The following is a 20,543-nucleotide window of genomic DNA, read 5'->3' on the forward strand; positions in this document are numbered from 1 at the left end:
ACCCCCCTGTAGTTCAGGGCCTGGGTCTCTGCCTTCATGGCAGCCTGTTCCCTTGGCACCCTGTCAGCTTAACAGCCCCGCACTCGGGGCCTGTGTGACGAGTTATGGAGCCTTCTGTGCCGTTCTGTCCCCTTCTGTCCCCAGCAGCAGCCCAAGGTCCCTGTAAGCAGGGCTGGGGAGGCTGCTTTTGGCAGCTAACAGGAACAAACCCTTAGAGGGTTGAGGTCAGTCCCTGGGCTCCTGAAGAGGTGGTGTTGTGCTGCAGCCAGGAGGGCCGGCCCGTAAGTGGGCGCAGGCCAGAGCCCGTGGCTCTCCGTGGGGCTTTTTGGGAGTGCCGGGCCGAGAGCGACCGCCCTGTAGGCAGGGAAGTGTGTTGCCGGTGTCCGGCGGGAGGTTCAAGGAGGGACCCCCCCTGTAATCAGGGCGGGTAGATCTGGTCCCGGCCTTTCAGAGGCATGGGGCCAGGGAGTGTGTGGGGCTTATCTTAGCGTGTTGTTCCCCCCCGCCCCACCCCGTCTTCGGGGCTGGGGCCACAGCCCCCCGGCCTTTGGCCGTGATGCCCCACTGCCTGGCTGCTGTCTTCCTGTAGCTGCGGGGCCAGGCCAAGCTCTCAGCTCCCTGGGTTTCGACCCGCCCGTAAGAGGGGTCGGGGTCCGAGTGCCTTTGCGCTCAGCTGGCAGCCTGTGTGGGGCACCCCCCCCGGCTAGCGGGGTGTGGGTCAAGATGCCCCTGAAGCGGAGAGAAGGAGCCTCCGTGGGCCTTTTGGGACCAGGGCCGCCCTGTAAGTCAGGGCCCGGTCAGTGCCCTGGCATCCCGGGCGCTTTGAAATGCCAGCGGCGGCTCCAGCCCCCTGTAAGCAGGGTCGTGCAGCCGCTCTGGCCGCTGCGTTGCATGCCCAGCTCCATTGCCCAGGGCGTCTGCTGCGGCGCCCGTCTGCGGTCCCGACCGGAAGTGTGCCGTGCGCCGCTTGGGTGAGTCGAGCGAAAGCGGGAAGACTTTGCAGAGCTGGGGGTGTCTGCGGGCGGGTAGCTGGCCGGGGGGTGCCCATGGGGAGCTGCCTGCGGGGCTGGAGGCTTCCCTCTTTCCCTCGGGCGGGGAGCAACTGGCACTACTGAGGCCTAACTCTGTCCTCCTTCCTTGGCAGTGGCTGGCACAGAAGGAAGAAGAGGCCCGCTGCGGAGCGGCGAGGCAACATACGGCGGAGGCAAGAGGCGGCGAGGCAACACACGGCGGAGGCAAGAGGCGGCGAGGCAACATACGGCGGAGGCAAGAGGCGGCGAGGCAAGAGGAGCGGCGTCCGGCTGAAGAGCAGGACAGGAGAAAGGCGCCCTGCGCAATGAGACCTCCCTCTCAATTTGGCTGTGGTAACACAAGATCTTTGCCAGCACCGTTAGGGTGCCCTGGTTGGCTTTGTGCTGGGCGACCTCCCTGTAAGCAGGGCTCGGTCTTTGCTTTTGCTGTTGTAGGCGTTTTGCCACCTAGCTCCTTGGCTGCACGGAGACTGGCAACCCTGTAAGGAGGGTCCGAGCCGGCGTCTCGGCCCGTATGGGGGGAAGTGTAGCTGCCTGGACCCCAGCCCCCCCTGTAAGCAGGGGAGGGCCCTTTAAACAGTTTCTCGGCTGCTGGCGGCCTGGCCAGCGTGACGCCCTGTACTTGGGGCATGTCACAACGATTGGCATCCTGAGGCCCCTCTACCTGCATGCATCCCCGGGGGGGCCAGGTCTGACCCTCTGCTCTCCTGCTCGGGGTTAAGGATGCCTGCCCCACCAGTGGCTGCCCAGAGCTTGCTCCCTCTCTTGGGAAGGGCTGTGTGTGTGGCCCCTCTTGCCTCTGTGTGCCTGAGTCTGCTTGTCCTTTAGGTCCCTTAGAAAAGGCTGTAGCTTAGCTTAGGCTTCCCAGGAGGGAAAGAGGGGCTCTGGGCGGTTCCACGGCAGTCTCCTTGGAGGCCTCGAGTGGGGTGGGAGCTCGGCTTGCCCCTCCTTTGATTGGATGGACGCAGCGAAGCCGCTTAAGTCGTCTTGCGGCAAGGTGACCCCCCTGTAGTTCAGGGCCTGGGTCTCTGCCTTCATGGCAGCCTGTTCCCTTGGCACCCTGTCAGCTTAACAGCCCCGCACTCGGGGCCTGTGTGACGAGTTATGGAGCCTTCTGTGCCGTTCTGTCCCCTTCTGTCCCCAGCAGCAGCAGCCCAAGGTCCCTGTAAGCAGGGCTGGGGAGGCTGCTTTTGGCAGCTAACAGGAACAAACCCTTAGAGGGTTGAGGTCAGTCCCTGGGCTCCTGAAGAGGTGGTGTTGTGCTGCAGCCAGGAGGGCCGGCCCGTAAGTGGGCGCAGGCCAGAGCCCGTGGCTCTCCGTGGGGCTTTTTGGGAGTGCCGGGCCGAGAGCGACCGCCCTGTAGGCAGGGAAGTGTGTTGCCGGTGTCCGGCGGGAGGTTCAAGGAGGGACCCCCCCTGTAATCAGGGCGGGTAGATCTGGTCCCGGCCTTTCAGAGGCATGGGGCCAGGGAGTGTGTGGGGCTTATCTTAGCGTGTTGTTCCCCCCCGCCCCACCCCGTCTTCGGGGCTGGGGCCACAGCCCCCCGGCCTTTGGCCGTGATGCCCCACTGCCTGGCTGCTGTCTTCCTGTAGCTGCGGGGCCAGGCCAAGCTCTCAGCTCCCTGGGTTTCGACCCGCCCGTAAGAGGGGTCGGGGTCCGAGTGCCTTTGCGCTCAGCTGGCAGCCTGTGTGGGGCACCCCCCCCGGCTAGCGGGGTGTGGGTCAAGATGCCCCTGAAGCGGAGAGAAGGAGCCTCCGTGGGCCTTTTGGGACCAGGGCCGCCCTGTAAGTCAGGGCCCGGTCAGTGCCCTGGCATCCCGGGCGCTTTGAAATGCCAGCGGCGGCTCCAGCCCCCTGTAAGCAGGGTCGTGCAGCCGCTCTGGCCGCTGCGTTGCATGCCCAGCTCCATTGCCCAGGGCGTCTGCTGCGGCGCCCGTCTGCGGTCCCGACCGGAAGTGTGCCGTGCGCCGCTTGGGTGAGTCGAGCGAAAGCGGGAAGACTTTGCAGAGCTGGGGGTGTCTGCGGGCGGGTAGCTGGCCGGGGGGTGCCCATGGGGAGCTGCCTGCAGGGCTGGAGGCTTCCCTCTTTCCCTCGGGCGGGGAGCAACTGGCACTACTGAGGCCTAACTCTGTCCTCCTTCCTTGGCAGTGGCTGGCACAGAAGGAAGAAGAGGCCCGCTGCGGAGCGGCGAGGCAACATACGGCGGAGGCAAGAGGCGGCGAGGCAACATACGGCGGAGGCAAGAGGCGGCGAGGCAAGAGGAGCGGCGTCCGGCTGAAGAGCAGGACAGGAGAAAGGCGCCCTGGGCAATGAGACCTCCCTCTCAATTTGGCTGTGGTAACACAAGATCTTTGCCAGCACCGTTAGGGTGCCCTGGTTGGCTTTGTGCTGGGCGACCTCCCTGTAAGCAGGGCTCGGTCTTTGCTTTTGCTGTTGTAGGCGTTTTGCCACCTAGCTCCTTGGCTGCACGGAGACTGGCAACCCTGTAAGGAGGGTCCGAGCCGGCGTCTCGGCCCGTATGGGGGGAAGTGTAGCTGCCTGGACCCCAGCCCCCCCTGTAAGCAGGGGAGGGCCCTTTAAACAGTTTCTCGGCTGCTGGCGGCCTGGCCAGCGTGACGCCCTGTACTTGGGGCATGTCACAACGATTGGCATCCTGAGGCCCCTCTACCTGCATGCATCCCCGGGGGGGCCAGGTCTGACCCTCTGCTCTCCTGCTCGGGGTTAAGGATGCCTGCCCCACCAGTGGCTGCCCAGAGCTTGCTCCCTCTCTTGGGAAGGGCTGTGTGCGTGGCCCCTCTTGCCTCTGTGTGCCTGAGTCTGCTTGTCCTTTAGGTCCCTTAGAAAAGGCTGTAGCTTAGCTTAGGCTTCCCAGGAGGGAAAGAGGGGCTCTGGGTGGTTCCACGGCAGTCTCCTTGGAGGCCTCGAGTGGGGTGGGAGCTCGGCTTGCCCCTCCTTTGATTGGATGGACGCAGCGAAGCCGCTTAAGTCGTCTTGCGGCAAGGTGACCCCCCTGTAGTTCAGGGCCTGGGTCTCTGCCTTCATGGCAGCCTGTTCCCTTGGCACCCTGTCAGCTTAACAGCCCCGCACTCGGGGCCTGTGTGACGAGTTATGGAGCCTTCTGTGCCGTTCTGTCCCCTTCTGTCCCCAGCAGCAGCCCAAGGTCCCTGTAAGCAGGGCTGGGGAGGCTGCTTTTGGCAGCTAACAGGAACAAACCCTTAGAGGGTTGAGGTCAGTCCCTGGGCTCCTGAAGAGGTGGTGTTGTGCTGCAGCCAGGAGGGCCGGCCCGTAAGTGGGCGCAGGCCAGAGCCCGTGGCTCTCCGTGGGGCTTTTTGGGAGTGCCGGGCCGAGAGCGACCGCCCTGTAGGCAGGGAAGTGTGTTGCCGGTGTCCGGCGGGAGGTTCAAGGAGGGACCCCCCCTGTAATCAGGGCGGGTAGATCTGGTCCCGGCCTTTCAGAGGCATGGGGCCAGGGAGTGTGTGGGGCTTATCTTAGCGTGTTGTTCCCCCCCGCCCCACCCCGTCTTCGGGGCTGGGGCCACAGCCCCCCGGCCTTTGGCCGTGATGCCCCACTGCCTGGCTGCTGTCTTCCTGTAGCTGCGGGGCCAGGCCAAGCTCTCAGCTCCCTGGGTTTCGACCCGCCCGTAAGAGGGGTCGGGGTCCGAGTGCCTTTGCGCTCAGCTGGCAGCCTGTGTGGGGCACCCCCCCCGGCTAGCGGGGTGTGGGTCAAGATGCCCCTGAAGCGGAGAGAAGGAGCCTCCGTGGGCCTTTTGGGACCAGGGCCGCCCTGTAAGTCAGGGCCCGGTCAGTGCCCTGGCATCCCGGGCGCTTTGAAATGCCAGCGGCGGCTCCAGCCCCCTGTAAGCAGGGTCGTGCAGCCGCTCTGGCCGCTGCGTTGCATGCCCAGCTCCATTGCCCAGGGCGTCTGCTGCGGCGCCCGTCTGCGGTCCCGACCGGAAGTGTGCCGTGCGCCGCTTGGGTGAGTCGAGCGAAAGCGGGAAGACTTTGCAGAGCTGGGGGTGTCTGCGGGCGGGTAGCTGGCCGGGGGGTGCCCATGGGGAGCTGCCTGCGGGGCTGGAGGCTTCCCTCTTTCCCTCGGGCGGGGAGCAACTGGCACTACTGAGGCCTAACTCTGTCCTCCTTCCTTGGCAGTGGCTGGCACAGAAGGAAGAAGAGGCCCGCTGCGGAGCGGCGAGGCAACATACGGCGGAGGCAAGAGGCGGCGAGGCAACATACGGCGGAGGCAAGAGGCGGCGAGGCAAGAGGAGCGGCGTCCGGCTGAAGAGCAGGACAGGAGAAAGGCGCCCTGGGCAATGAGACCTCCCTCTCAATTTGGCTGTGGTAACACAAGATCTTTGCCAGCACCGTTAGGGTGCCCTGGTTGGCTTTGTGCTGGGCGACCTCCCTGTAAGCAGGGCTCGGTCTTTGCTTTTGCTGTTGTAGGCGTTTTGCCACCTAGCTCCTTGGCTGCACGGAGACTGGCAACCCTGTAAGGAGGGTCCGAGCCGGCGTCTCGGCCCGTATGGGGGGAAGTGTAGCTGCCTGGACCCCAGCCCCCCCTGTAAGCAGGGGAGGGCCCTTTAAACAGTTTCTCGGCTGCTGGCGGCCTGGCCAGCGTGACGCCCTGTACTTGGGGCATGTCACAACGATTGGCATCCTGAGGCCCCTCTACCTGCATGCATCCCCGGGGGGGCCAGGTCTGACCCTCTGCTCTCCTGCTCGGGGTTAAGGATGTCTGCCCCACCAGTGGCTGCCCAGAGCTTGCTCCCTCTCTTGGGAAGGGCTGTGTGTGTGGCCCCTCTTGCCTCTGTGTGCCTGAGTCTGCTTGTCCTTTAGGTCCCTTAGAAAAGGCTGTAGCTTAGCTTAGGCTTCCCAGGAGGGAAAGAGGGGCTCTGGGCGGTTCCACGGCAGTCTCCTTGGAGGCCTCGAGTGGGGTGGGAGCTCGGCTTGCCCCTCCTTTGATTGGATGGACGCAGCGAAGCCGCTTAAGTCGTCTTGCGGCAAGGTGACCCCCCTGTAGTTCAGGGCCTGGGTCTCTGCCTTCATGGCAGCCTGTTCCCTTGGCACCCTGTCAGCTTAACAGCCCCGCACTCGGGGCCTGTGTGACGAGTTATGGAGCCTTCTGTGCCGTTCTGTCCCCTTCTGTCCCCAGCAGCAGCCCAAGGTCCCTGTAAGCAGGGCTGGGGAGGCTGCTTTTGGCAGCTAACAGGAACAAACCCTTAGAGGGTTGAGGTCAGTCCCTGGGCTCCTGAAGAGGTGGTGTTGTGCTGCAGCCAGGAGGGCCGGCCCGTAAGTGGGCGCAGGCCAGAGCCCGTGGCTCTCCGTGGGGCTTTTTGGGAGTGCCGGGCCGAGAGCGACCGCCCTGTAGGCAGGGAAGTGTGTTGCCGGTGTCCGGCGGGAGGTTCAAGGAGGGACCCCCCCTGTAATCAGGGCGGGTAGATCTGGTCCCGGCCTTTCAGAGGCATGGGGCCAGGGAGTGTGTGGGGCTTATCTTAGCGTGTTGTTCCCCCCCGCCCCACCCCGTCTTCGGGGCTGGGGCCACAGCCCCCCGGCCTTTGGCCGTGATGCCCCACTGCCTGGCTGCTGTCTTCCTGTAGCTGCGGGGCCAGGCCAAGCTCTCAGCTCCCTGGGTTTCGACCCGCCCGTAAGAGGGGTCGGGGTCCGAGTGCCTTTGCGCTCAGCTGGCAGCCTGTGTGGGGCACCCCCCCCGGCTAGCGGGGTGTGGGTCAAGATGCCCCTGAAGCGGAGAGAAGGAGCCTCCGTGGGCCTTTTGGGACCAGGGCCGCCCTGTAAGTCAGGGCCCGGTCAGTGCCCTGGCATCCCGGGCGCTTTGAAATGCCAGCGGCGGCTCCAGCCCCCTGTAAGCAGGGTCGTGCAGCCGCTCTGGCCGCTGCGTTGCATGCCCAGCTCCATTGCCCAGGGCGTCTGCTGCGGCGCCCGTCTGCGGTCCCGACCGGAAGTGTGCCGTGCGCCGCTTGGGTGAGTCGAGCGAAAGCGGGAAGACTTTGCAGAGCTGGGGGTGTCTGCGGGCGGGTAGCTGGCCGGGGGGTGCCCATGGGGAGCTGCCTGCGGGGCTGGAGGCTTCCCTCTTTCCCTCGGGCGGGGAGCAACTGGCACTACTGAGGCCTAACTCTGTCCTCCTTCCTTGGCAGTGGCTGGCACAGAAGGAAGAAGAGGCCCGCTGCGGAGCGGCGAGGCAACATACGGCGGAGGCAAGAGGCGGCGAGGCAACATACGGCGGAGGCAAGAGGCGGCGAGGCAAGAGGAGCGGCGTCCGGCTGAAGAGCAGGACAGGAGAAAGGCGCCCTGGGCAATGAGACCTCCCTCTCAATTTGGCTGTGGTAACACAAGATCTTTGCCAGCACCGTTAGGGTGCCCTGGTTGGCTTTGTGCTGGGCGACCTCCCTGTAAGCAGGGCTCGGTCTTTGCTTTTGCTGTTGTAGGCGTTTTGCCACCTAGCTCCTTGGCTGCACGGAGACTGGCAACCCTGTAAGGAGGGTCCGAGCCGGCGTCTCGGCCCGTATGGGGGGAAGTGTAGCTGCCTGGACCCCAGCCCCCCCTGTAAGCAGGGGAGGGCCCTTTAAACAGTTTCTCGGCTGCTGGCGGCCTGGCCAGCGTGACGCCCTGTACTTGGGGCATGTCACAACGATTGGCATCCTGAGGCCCCTCTACCTGCATGCATCCCCGGGGGGGCCAGGTCTGACCCTCTGCTCTCCTGCTCGGGGTTAAGGATGTCTGCCCCACCAGTGGCTGCCCAGAGCTTGCTCCCTCTCTTGGGAAGGGCTGTGTGTGTGGCCCCTCTTGCCTCTGTGTGCCTGAGTCTGCTTGTCCTTTAGGTCCCTTAGAAAAGGCTGTAGCTTAGCTTAGGCTTCCCAGGAGGGAAAGAGGGGCTCTGGGCGGTTCCACGGCAGTCTCCTTGGAGGCCTCGAGTGGGGTGGGAGCTCGGCTTGCCCCTCCTTTGATTGGATGGACGCAGCGAAGCCGCTTAAGTCGTCTTGCGGCAAGGTGACCCCCCTGTAGTTCAGGGCCTGGGTCTCTGCCTTCATGGCAGCCTGTTCCCTTGGCACCCTGTCAGCTTAACAGCCCCGCACTCGGGGCCTGTGTGACGAGTTATGGAGCCTTCTGTGCCGTTCTGTCCCCTTCTGTCCCCAGCAGCAGCCCAAGGTCCCTGTAAGCAGGGCTGGGGAGGCTGCTTTTGGCAGCTAACAGGAACAAACCCTTAGAGGGTTGAGGTCAGTCCCTGGGCTCCTGAAGAGGTGGTGTTGTGCTGCAGCCAGGAGGGCCGGCCCGTAAGTGGGCGCAGGCCAGAGCCCGTGGCTCTCCGTGGGGCTTTTTGGGAGTGCCGGGCCGAGAGCGACCGCCCTGTAGGCAGGGAAGTGTGTTGCCGGTGTCCGGCGGGAGGTTCAAGGAGGGACCCCCCCTGTAATCAGGGCGGGTAGATCTGGTCCCGGCCTTTCAGAGGCATGGGGCCAGGGAGTGTGTGGGGCTTATCTTAGCGTGTTGTTCCCCCCCGCCCCACCCCGTCTTCGGGGCTGGGGCCACAGCCCCCCGGCCTTTGGCCGTGATGCCCCACTGCCTGGCTGCTGTCTTCCTGTAGCTGCGGGGCCAGGCCAAGCTCTCAGCTCCCTGGGTTTCGACCCGCCCGTAAGAGGGGTCGGGGTCCGAGTGCCTTTGCGCTCAGCTGGCAGCCTGTGTGGGGCACCCCCCCCGGCTAGCGGGGTGTGGGTCAAGATGCCCCTGAAGCGGAGAGAAGGAGCCTCCGTGGGCCTTTTGGGACCAGGGCCGCCCTGTAAGTCAGGGCCCGGTCAGTGCCCTGGCATCCCGGGCGCTTTGAAATGCCAGCGGCGGCTCCAGCCCCCTGTAAGCAGGGTCGTGCAGCCGCTCTGGCCGCTGCGTTGCATGCCCAGCTCCATTGCCCAGGGCGTCTGCTGCGGCGCCCGTCTGCGGTCCCGACCGGAAGTGTGCCGTGCGCCGCTTGGGTGAGTCGAGCGAAAGCGGGAAGACTTTGCAGAGCTGGGGGTGTCTGCGGGCGGGTAGCTGGCCGGGGGGTGCCCATGGGGAGCTGCCTGCGGGGCTGGAGGCTTCCCTCTTTCCCTCGGGCGGGGAGCAACTGGCACTACTGAGGCCTAACTCTGTCCTCCTTCCTTGGCAGTGGCTGGCACAGAAGGAAGAAGAGGCCCGCTGCGGAGCGGCGAGGCAACATACGGCGGAGGCAAGAGGCGGCGAGGCAACATACGGCGGAGGCAAGAGGCGGCGAGGCAAGAGGAGCGGCGTCCGGCTGAAGAGCAGGACAGGAGAAAGGCGCCCTGGGCAATGAGACCTCCCTCTCAATCTGGCTGTGGTAACACAAGATCTTTGCCAGCACCGTTAGGGTGCCCTGGTTGGCTTTGTGCTGGGCGACCTCCCTGTAAGCAGGGCTCGGTCTTTGCTTTTGCTGTTGTAGGCGTTTTGCCACCTAGCTCCTTGGCTGCACGGAGACTGGCAACCCTGTAAGGAGGGTCCGAGCCGGCGTCTCGGCCCGTATGGGGGGAAGTGTAGCTGCCTGGACCCCAGCCCCCCCTGTAAGCAGGGGAGGGCCCTTTAAACAGTTTCTCAGCTGCTGGCGGCCTGGCCAGCGTGACGCCCTGTACTTGGGGCATGTCACAACGATTGGCATCCTGAGGCCCCTCTACCTGCATGCATCCCCGGGGGGGCCAGGTCTGACCCTCTGCTCTCCTGCTCGGGGTTAAGGATGCCTGCCCCACCAGTGGCTGCCCAGAGCTTGCTCCCTCTCTTGGGAAGGGCTGTGTGTGTGGCCCCTCTTGCCTCTGTGTGCCTGAGTCTGCTTGTCCTTTAGGTCCCTTAGAAAAGGCTGTAGCTTAGCTTAGGCTTCCCAGGAGGGAACGAGGGGCTCTGGGCGGTTCCACGGCAGTCTCCTTGGAGGCCTCGAGTGGGGTGGGAGCTCGGCTTGCCCCTCCTTTGATTGGACGGACACAGGGAAGCCGCTTAGTCGTCTTGCGGCAAGGTGACCCCCCTGTAGTTCAGGGCCTGGGTCTCTGCCTTCATGGCAGCCTGTTCCCTTGGCACCCTGTCAGCTTAACAGCCCCGCACTCGGGGCCTGTGTGACGAGTTATGGAGCCTTCTGTGCCGTTCTGTCCCCTTCTGTCCCCAGCAGCAGCCCCAGGTCCCTGTAAGCAGGGCTGGGGAGGCTGCTTTTGGCAGCTAACAGGAACAAACCCTTAGAGGGTTGAGGTCAGTCCCTGGGCTCCTGAAGAGGTGGTGTTGTGCTGCAGCCAGGAGGGCCGGCCCGTAAGTGGGCGCAGGCCAGAGCCCGTGGCTCTCCGTGGGGCTTTTTGGGAGTGCCAGGCCGAGAGCGACCGCCCTGTAGGCAGGGAATTGTGTTGCCGGTGTCCGGCGGGAGGTTCAAGGAGGGACCCCCCCTGTAATCAGGGCGGGTAGATCTGGTCCCGGCCTTTCAGAGGCATGGGGCCAGGGAGTGTGTGGGGCTTATCTTAGCGTGTTGTTCCCCCCCGCCCCACCCCGTCTTCGGGGCTGGGGCCACAGCCCCCCGGCCTTTGGCCGTGATGCCCCACTGCCTGGCTGCTGTCTTCCTGTAGCTGCGGGGCCAGGCCAAGCTCTCAGCTCCCTGGGTTTCGACCCGCCCGTAAGAGGGGTCGGGGTCCGAGTGCCTTTGCGCTCAGCTGGCAGCCTGTGTGGGGCACCCCCCCCGGCTAGCGGGGTGTGGGTCAAGATGCCCCTGAAGCGGAGAGAAGGAGCCTCCGTGGGCCTTTTGGGACCAGGGCCGCCCTGTAAGTCAGGGCCCGGTCAGTGCCCTGGCATCCCGGGCGCTTTGAAATGCCAGCGGCGGCTCCAGCCCCCTGTAAGCAGGGTCGTGCAGCCGCTCTGGCCGCTGCGTTGCATGCCCAGCTCCATTGCCCAGGGCGTCTGCTGCGGTGCCCGTCTGCGGTCCCGACCGGAAGTGTGCCGTGCGCCGCTTGGGTGAGTCGAGCGAAAGCGGGAAGACTTTGCAGAGCTGGGGGTGTCTGCGGGCGGGTAGCTGGCCGGGGGGTGCCCATGGGGAGCTGCCTGCGGGGCTGGAGGCTTCCCTCTTTCCCTCGGGCGGGGAGCAACTGGCACTACTGAGGCCTAACTCTGTCCTCCTTCCTTGGCAGTGGCTGGCACAGAAGGAAGAAGAGGCCCGCTGCGGAGCGGCGAGGCAACATACGGCGGAGGCAAGAGGCGGCGAGGCAACATACGGCGGAGGCAAGAGGCGGCGAGGCAAGAGGAGCGGCGTCCGGCTGAAGAGCAGGACAGGAGAAAGGCGCCCTGGGCAATGAGACCTCCCTCTCAATCTGGCTGTGGTAACACAAGATCTTTGCCAGCACCGTTAGGGTGCCCTGGTTGGCTTTGTGCTGGGCGACCTCCCTGTAAGCAGGGCTCGGTCTTTGCTTTTGCTGTTGTAGGCGTTTTGCCACCTAGCTCCTTGGCTGCACGGAGACTGGCAACCCTGTAAGGAGGGTCCGAGCCGGCGTCTCGGCCCGTATGGGGGGAAGTGTAGCTGCCTGGACCCCAGCCCCCCCTGTAAGCAGGGGAGGGCCCTTTAAACAGTTTCTCGGCTGCTGGCGGCCTGGCCAGCGTGACGCCCTGTACTTGGGGCATGTCACAACGATTGGCATCCTGAGGCCCCTCTACCTGCATGCATCCCCGGGGGGGCCAGGTCTGACCCTCTGCTCTCCTGCTCGGGGTTAAGGATGCCTGCCCCACCAGTGGCTGCCCAGAGCTTGCTCCCTCTCTTGGGAAGGGCTGTGTGTGTGGCCCCTCTTGCCTCTGTGTGCCTGAGTCTGCTTGTCCTTTAGGTCCCTTAGAAAAGGCTGTAGCTTAGCTTAGGCTTCCCAGGAGGGAACGAGGGGCTCTGGGCGGTTCCACGGCAGTCTCCTTGGAGGCCTCGAGTGGGGTGGGAGCTCGGCTTGCCCCTCCTTTGATTGGACGGACACAGGGAAGCCGCTTAGTCGTCTTGCGGCAAGGTGACCCCCCTGTAGTTCAGGGCCTGGGTCTCTGCCTTCATGGCAGCCTGTTCCCTTGGCACCCTGTCAGCTTAACAGCCCCGCACTCGGGGCCTGTGTGACGAGTTATGGAGCCTTCTGTGCCGTTCTGTCCCCTTCTGTCCCCAGCAGCAGCCCCAGGTCCCTGTAAGCAGGGCTGGGGAGGCTGCTTTTGGCAGCTAACAGGAACAAACCCTTAGAGGGTTGAGGTCAGTCCCTGGGCTCCTGAAGAGGTGGTGTTGTGCTGCAGCCAGGAGGGCCGGCCCGTAAGTGGGCGCAGGCCAGAGCCCGTGGCTCTCCGTGGGGCTTTTTGGGAGTGCCAGGCCGAGAGCGACCGCCCTGTAGGCAGGGAAGTGTGTTGCCGGTGTCCGGCGGGAGGTTCAAGGAGGGACCCCCCCTGTAATCAGGGCGGGTAGATCTGGTCCCGGCCTTTCAGAGGCATGGGGCCAGGGAGTGTGTGGGGCTTATCTTAGCGTGTTGTTCCCCCCCGCCCCACCCCGTCTTCGGGGCTGGGGCCACAGCCCCCCGGCCTTTGGCCGTGATGCCCCACTGCCTGGCTGCTGTCTTCCTGTAGCTGCGGGGCCAGGCCAAGCTCTCAGCTCCCTGGGTTTCGACCCGCCCGTAAGAGGGGTCGGGGTCCGAGTGCCTTTGCGCTCAGCTGGCAGCCTGTGTGGGGCACCCCCCCCGGCTAGCGGGGTGTGGGTCAAGATGCCCCTGAAGCGGAGAGAAGGAGCCTCCGTGGGCCTTTTGGGACCAGGGCCGCCCTGTAAGTCAGGGCCCGGTCAGTGCCCTGGCATCCCGGGCGCTTTGAAATGCCAGCGGCGGCTCCAGCCCCCTGTAAGCAGGGTCGTGCAGCCGCTCTGGCCGCTGCGTTGCATGCCCAGCTCCATTGCCCAGGGCGTCTGCTGCGGTGCCCGTCTGCGGTCCCGACCGGAAGTGTGCCGTGCGCCGCTTGGGTGAGTCGAGCGAAAGCGGGAAGACTTTGCAGAGCTGGGGGTGTCTGCGGGCGGGTAGCTGGCCGGGGGGTGCCCATGGGGAGCTGCCTGCGGGGCTGGAGGCTTCCCTCTTTCCCTCGGGCGGGGAGCAACTGGCACTACTGAGGCCTAACTCTGTCCTCCTTCCTTGGCAGTGGCTGGCACAGAAGGAAGAAGAGGCCCGCTGCGGAGCGGCGAGGCAACATACGGCGGAGGCAAGAGGCGGCGAGGCAACATACGGCGGAGGCAAGAGGCGGCGAGGCAAGAGGAGCGGCGTCCGGCTGAAGAGCAGGACAGGAGAAAGGCGCCCTGGGCAATGAGACCTCCCTCTCAATCTGGCTGTGGTAACACAAGATCTTTGCCAGCACCGTTAGGGTGCCCTGGTTGGCTTTGTGCTGGGCGACCTCCCTGTAAGCAGGGCTCGGTCTTTGCTTTTGCTGTTGTAGGCGTTTTGCCACCTAGCTCCTTGGCTGCACGGAGACTGGCAACCCTGTAAGGAGGGTCCGAGCCGGCGTCTCGGCCCGTATGGGGGGAAGTGTAGCTGCCTGGACCCCAGCCCCCCCTGTAAGCAGGGGAGGGCCCTTTAAACAGTTTCTCGGCTGCTGGCGGCCTGGCCAGCGTGACGCCCTGTACTTGGGGCATGTCACAACGATTGGCATCCTGAGGCCCCTCTACCTGCATGCATCCCCGGGGGGGCCAGGTCTGACCCTCTGCTCTCCTGCTCGGGGTTAAGGATGCCTGCCCCACCAGTGGCTGCCCAGAGCTTGCTCCCTCTCTTGGGAAGGGCTGTGTGTGTGGCCCCTCTTGCCTCTGTGTGCCTGAGTCTGCTTGTCCTTTAGGTCCCTTAGAAAAGGCTGTAGCTTAGATTAGGCTTCCCAGGAGGGAACGAGGGGCTCTGGGCGGTTCCACGGCAGTCTCCTTGGAGGCCTCGAGTGGGGTGGGAGCTCGGCTTGCCCCTCCTTTGATTGGACGGACACAGGGAAGCCGCTTAGTCGTCTTGCGGCAAGGTGACCCCCCTGTAGTTCAGGGCCTGGGTCTCTGCCTTCATGGCAGCCTGTTCCCTTGGCACCCTGTCAGCTTAACAGCCCCGCACTCGGGGCCTGTGTGACGAGTTATGGAGCCTTCTGTGCCGTTCTGTCCCCTTCTGTCCCCAGCAGCAGCCCCAGGTCCCTGTAAGCAGGGCTGGGGAGGCTGCTTTTGGCAGCTAACAGGAACAAACCCTTAGAGGGTTGAGGTCAGTCCCTGGGCTCCTGAAGAGGTGGTGTTGTGCTGCAGCCAGGAGGGCCGGCCCGTAAGTGGGCGCAGGCCAGAGCCCGTGGCTCTCCGTGGGGCTTTTTGGGAGTGCCAGGCCGAGAGCGACCGCCCTGTAGGCAGGGAAGTGTGTTGCCGGTGTCCGGCGGGAGGTTCAAGGAGGGACCCCCCCTGTAATCAGGGCGGGTAGATCTGGTCCCGGCCTTTCAGAGGCATGGGGCCAGGGAGTGTGTGGGGCTTATCTTAGCGTGTTGTTCCCCCCCGCCCCACCCCGTCTTCGGGGCTGGGGCCACAGCCCCCCGGCCTTTGGCCGTGATGCCCCACTGCCTGGCTGCTGTCTTCCTGTAGCTGCGGGGCCAGGCCAAGCTCTCAGCTCCCTGGGTTTCGACCCGCCCGTAAGAGGGGTCGGGGTCCGAGTGCCTTTGCGCTCAGCTGGCAGCCTGTGTGGGGCACCCCCCCCGGCTAGCGGGGTGTGGGTCAAGATGCCCCTGAAGCGGAGAGAAGGAGCCTCCGTGGGCCTTTTGGGACCAGGGCCGCCCTGTAAGTCAGGGCCCGGTCAGTGCCCTGGCATCCCGGGCGCTTTGAAATGCCAGCGGCGGCTCCAGCCCCCTGTAAGCAGGGTCGTGCAGCCGCTCTGGCCGCTGCGTTGCATGCCCAGCTCCATTGCCCAGGGCGTCTGCTGCGGCGCCCGTCTGCGGTCCCGACCGGAAGTGTGCCGTGCGCCGCTTGGGTGAGTCGAGCGAAAGCGGGAAGACTTTGCAGAGCTGGGGGTGTCTGCGGGCGGGTAGCTGGCCGGGGGGTGCCCATGGGGAGCTGCCTGCGGGGCTGGAGGCTTCCCTCTTTCCCTCGGGCGGGGAGCAACTGGCACTACTGAGGCCTAACTCTGTCCTCCTTCCTTGGCAGTGGCTGGCACAGATGGAAGAAGAGGCCCGCTGCGGAGCGGCGAGGCAACATACGGCGGAGGCAAGAGGCGGCGAGGCAACATACGGCGGAGGCAAGAGGCGGCGAGGCAAGAGGAGCGGCGTCCGGCTGAAGAGCAGGACAGGAGAAAGGCGCCCTGGGCAATGAGACCTCCCTCTCAATTTGGCTGTGGTAACACAAGATCTTTGCCAGCACCGTTAGGGTGCCCTGGTTGGCTTTGTGCTGGGCGACCTCCCTGTAAGCAGGGCTCGGTCTTTGCTTTTGCTGTTGTAGGCGTTTTGCCACCTAGCTCCTTGGCTGCACGGAGACTGGCAACCCTGTAAGGAGGGTCCGAGCCGGCGTCTCGGCCCGTATGGGGGGAAGTGTAGCTGCCTGGACCCCAGCCCCCCCTGTAAGCAGGGGAGGGCCCTTTAAACAGTTTCTCGGCTGCTGGCGGCCTGGCCAGCGTGACGCCCTGTACTTGGGGCATGTCACAACGATTGGCATCCTGAGGCCCCTCTACCTGCATGCATCCCCGGGGGGGCCAGGTCTGACCCTCTGCTCTCCTGCTCGGGGTTAAGGATGCCTGCCCCACCAGTGGCTGCCCAGAGCTTGCTCCCTCTCTTGGGAAGGGCTGTGTGTGTGGCCCCTCTTGCCTCTGTGTGCCTGAGTCTGCTTGTCCTTTAGGTCCCTTAGAAAAGGCTGTAGCTTAGCTTAGGCTTCCCAGGAGGGAAAGAGGGGCTCTGGGCGGTTCCACGGCAGTCTCCTTGGAGGCCTCGAGTGGGGTGGGAGCTCGGCTTGCCCCTCCTTTGATTGGATGGACGCAGCGAAGCCGCTTAAGTCGTCTTGCGGCAAGGTGACCCCTCTGTAGTTCAGGGCCTGGGTCTCTGCCTTCATGGCAGCCTGTTCCCTTGGCACCCTGTCAGCTTAACAGCCCCGCACTCGGGGCCTGTGTGACGAGTTATGGAGCCTTCTGTGCCGTTCTGTCCCCTTCTGTCCCCAGCAGCAGCCCCAGGTCCCTGTAAGCAGGGCTGGGGAGGCTGCTTTTGGCAGCTAACAGGAACAAACCCTTAGAGGGTTGAGGTCAGTCCCCGGGCTCCTGAAGAGGTGGTGTTGTGCTGCAGCCAGGAGGGCCGGCTGGGGGCATCCCTCTTTCCCTCGGGCAGGGAGGAATTGGCACTACCGAGGCCTTCTTTTGTCCTTTTGGCAATCTTTGTCAAGGCAGACAGAACGTAGCACTGCTGTGTATCATCACTTCTTGTCCTGCTCCTTCAGATATTCTTCATGTGGAAAGCACACTCAGACTAGCCTTCAGCTGCCACAAGCTGTATCCAAGGCCTGCCTCAGGTGATTTTTTGCCTGTTTATGTCTCCTGGCATAATGAGCTGCAGTCCTGTTGTGCAAGAATCCCGTCCTTCTTCCATGTGGATTGTCACTTGCACTAGTGCAAAATGGTTGAGGTACCACGCAGCTCTTACTGTGTCCGTTTGAAGTCCATTTTCCTTCGATTCTGGACAGCTTTTCTGTGCTCAGGGTGAACATGCCACAGGTGTAAGGGTGAATTTGTGTTCCCAGTGATCCTCTTCTTTGGGAGAGAATAATTTTTTTTCTTTTGCTCTTATGTGATGCCTCCGTGCTTTTAATGAGTTGGAAGGAAATTTTAAGTGGTATGGAAGCAGTATTCAGCAGGGACACTAAGGACCAGTTTTCAGTTAGTCCACGTGCCAGGCAATCAGGTGAGAGGGTAGACTCAAATCAAACTCTCCAAAGCTTCTCATCATGTCTTCACATGGAGCAACTGCTCCTTCCCTTGCAGGCATCCTGGCTTGTTTCTAGGCTTAAGCATCTGTTGTGGACGTTCTTTGCACTTTTTAACCCTCCTAAACACTGGGGGGATTCTTCAGGGAACAGTTTAGCTCAATCACAGCACTTATTTGTCTGTAAAATTTTGCCAGTGCTTCTGTAATAAAAAGGTTTTTATTTCTGCTGTAGCTTGCAAGCTGGTGACCACCGTGGGAGCACCGCTCTGTTGTTCACAGAGTGTTTTGTTGTTGCAAACTTGGGACAAATGTGAGATTTAGGTGAGTTACTTTCTTTAGAAGTGTCTGCTCAGCCATCCTCTTCCTGGATCTCTTGGACAGGAGAAAGGTTTGTCTCTCTCTGTTTGCAGTGCCCTGATGAGGACTTGTGCCAACACAGGCTCAGAAAGCTGAAACCACCGAAGGGTTTAGTGGATGAGAGCAAAGCTCAGCCAGTTGCTGAAGGTGGAAACCTTACCCAGAAGGCTGTCCCCAGCTCGGGGTGATAAAAAGAACAGGAGCGTAGCTGCTCAGCTGTCTTTCCTTCTGTGATGCCACGTGGGGGTGGTAAGGGTGCAGCAGAGGAGCAGTGAGGGAGGGGTGGGGGCAGTCTCCCACAAAGGCTGCTTGCAGACCTGAATGTTTGAAATGCCAGAACGTTCTTGGAGGGGAGGGAAAGCCCTGGGAAAGTGTGAGATGTTCCAGCAGAGGAAAAGCGGTGCTGTTTAGCAGGAGATTGCAGGACAGTGATTTGTATGCAGCAAGGCTTTGACCTGACTCCCCCTGGATCTCTGTTACCTTGAAATGCTTCCAGAATAGAAAAGCACAGCCTGAGCAGGCCACAGAGGGTTTGAACTGGAAATAGAAATATCAACTGTGTCTCTCTCAATTAAAACTTTGTGTGTGCTTGTGGTGTGTTGTTTTTTCTTGGAATGGAAAAAGCCTGGAAGGGAGCTCAGCAAAGCTGCTCCCCAGGCAGAGGTGGAGGACCTGCCCCAGACCTGCTGTGTTGGGAGTCTGTTACAGGGGTCTGCTGTTATCTAAAGTGGGCCTTGGGGGGTATGAAAATGGAATTTGGGGGTATCTGAATGGTTCTGAGGGCCTCTGCAGGGTCCTGATGGAGACTGGGGGGAGGTGGTGGGGTTTAGGGTCAGGCATCTCTGTGGGGTTCCAGGTTTTGGGGTCTTGCAGGAGCTGGGGAGGTCTCACTCTGGGTTTTAGTGTACCTGCAGCCCTGGGAGGCCCCAGCTTCGGCTCCCCCTGCATCTAAAGGTAAGCTCGGTGCACCTCCAGGGCTTCAGATTGTGACAAAAGGGGTCTGGGGACATGTGAACGGGACTGGGGGTACCAAGGCGGTTCTGACCTCACCAAGGTGCTGGCTGGGCAGTTTGCTTTATTTTCTGACATTTTTGGGGGTGAATCAAAGGGAGTGGGGGGATTGTGGGTGGGCTGGTTCTGCCACGTGGGGCAGGGGGCTGCTGCAGCAGAGGAGCAGGTGAGCGAGGGCTGGGGGCACCCCCCTAAAGTGCTGAAAATTCTCCGAGGGGACCACACTATCTTTAAAAGTGTAAGTACTGGGGTGAGGCGAGGCGGAGGCAAACCTCTGGTTTGCAGCTGGAAAGGGAGGGCTTGGAGTGACTGGTGCGTAAGAAAGCTTTGGAAACGACCCCTGTCTGCCCTCTCTGCTTCTAAAAGGCTTTTAGCATTGGAAAATAAAACCCACGTGGGGGCCCGGCTGCTGCCCACGCCCAGGGAGGTGCTCAGTGCTGCCACCCGGTGTGTAATGGCCGGCAGTGCAGCCGTGCCGCGGCGTGTGCCGCCCCGGGGGAGCTCAATGCTGCCACCCTGTGTGTAACGGCCGGCAGTGCAGCCGTGCCGCGGCGTGTGCCGCCCCGGGGGAGCTCAATGCTGCCACCCGGTGTGTAACGGCCGGCAGTGCAGCCGTGCCACGGCGTGTGCCGCCCCGGGGGAGCTAATTTCTGCAGCCTAACTGCGCTGAATGCTCGAAAATTCTTAGGGGAAGAGCGGAGAGCGGAGAGCTTGACTCGAGCGTCGCTATGGATACGGCGCCTGCGCCCTAGCCCGGCTCTGCTGGCGCCACAGGGGCAGCGTCCCGGTGGTCGCTATGGATACGGCGCCTGCACCGCAGCGGGTCCGGTCCCGCGCACGCGCCCTCCTCGCGGGCTGCGCCCCGCTTTTCTGGCCGGGGGGGGCGGGCGCCGCGCTGAGCAGCTTTGGAGCCGGGGCGGTCGCGGAGAGCCCTGATTCGGCGCCTGACGCCGTTCTGTGCCCCAGGGTGCCTGCGAACCGCCGTCCTTTGGCGGGGCAAGGGGTGCTGGCGCATTCGGGGAGCTCGCAGTGCGGTTTCCGGTGTCGCTGCCGGCCCGGGACTCCCAGGTGTGTTCCTTCCGGCGTCTGAAGGTGGTCTGGGGCCATCGGCAGGGCTTTTGGGGGTGACGGAGGAGGTCTGGGGACACCTAAGAGGGTCTGGGGATATGTAAAGTTCTGGTGGGGCCATCTGAAAGGGTCAAGGGTCGTGGAGAGGCAGCTGGGCACCTCCGACGGACCCTTTGGGAGGTCTCTGCAGGCTCCCGTGGGAGCTGGGGGTGTCTCGGGGTGGGTTTGGGTTTGGGTTTGTGCTGCAAACAGCGTTGATAATGACTTAGAGAAAGACACACAAGAGACTCAGTAAGTCTCTTGTATCGTGCTTCTATTCTGGCGCCTGACACAGGTAGGATCATTTCAAAAGAGCTGTGTGTCTTCAGAGAGGTTTGGGCAAACTTTTATACAAAAAGTTATCTGTCTATAATGACAGAGGTCCAGATGCTGCCTATCTATACAAAGCTTATCTATCTAAAAGAGCAGAAGTACACATATCATGCAGGTGTCCTTTATCTTATCCAAAAGAGCATCTTGTCCAAGACTAACAGAAGTGAATCACTGACAAATCCTGTTATTCCTTCTCTATCCAAAGGCTGTCTGCCAACCCCTCTCCCCCTCCCTGCGTCCCAGCATTTCAGCTAACAAGCGGAAAATTCTTATCAACTCTGTGGTTCTGTTAATGAGACTTTTCTGTTCATCAGTTCCCCCCTTTCTCACAGCCAACAGTATATTCCTATACTATATTTTCTTAAGGCTAACTTTGGACCCAGGCTTTCTGAGCTATCTTTCCCATGCTGACACTTGTGGAAGTTACTCTCAGATGTAGTCACCCAGTCTGATGCCCCCCAAGTCCAATTCATTGAGGCTTCCCCAAATAAAGGGGTCCTCATTTGGCCTCGAGGAAGTTCAGTGCATATCCAACAGTTAGAGAGATTAGTTTGCAAAGCCAATTCTTGCCTAACGTGTAAGTACATATTGCCTTCCCATCCCTCAATTTCCTTGCTGTGCTGCAAAGATTTTGATAGGAATTTCTAGGTATTAACTACAGCCAGGGCAATCCTTCAAGTGCCCTAGGAATGCAGTGAAAACCTTTTGGGAATTGTTCCTGCTCTGGTACTCCTCAAGCTATGAGGAGCTCTTCAGGGCAGCTCCAAGGTTAGGTTTGGATTCTCCTGGAGTCTCACACAGAA

General features: G+C 62.5%; 1 long non-coding RNA gene across 3 annotated transcripts; it reads left to right on the plus strand.

Annotated features, from left to right (window-relative positions):
- Positions 1-14,397: 14,397 nt before the first annotated feature.
- On the plus strand, positions 14,398-17,883 carry LOC137453936 (uncharacterized). Of its 3 annotated transcripts, XR_010990494.1 has the most exons (3): positions 14,398-15,002; positions 15,176-15,364; positions 17,165-17,883. It is a non-coding gene; the product is annotated as an uncharacterized lncRNA (long non-coding RNA). The 3 variants fall into 3 exon arrangements; XR_010990496.1 differs by lacking the exon at positions 15,176-15,364; XR_010990495.1 differs by lacking the exons at positions 14,398-15,002; positions 15,176-15,364 and adding an exon at positions 15,600-16,519.
- Positions 17,884-20,543: the final 2,660 nt, after the last annotated feature.

Source organism: Melanerpes formicivorus, unplaced genomic scaffold (genome assembly GCF_026170545.1).
Source record: "Melanerpes formicivorus ecotype bairdi unplaced genomic scaffold, bMelFor1.0.p_v2 SCAF_2, whole genome shotgun sequence".
NCBI lineage: Eukaryota > Metazoa > Chordata > Aves > Piciformes > Picidae > Melanerpes > Melanerpes formicivorus.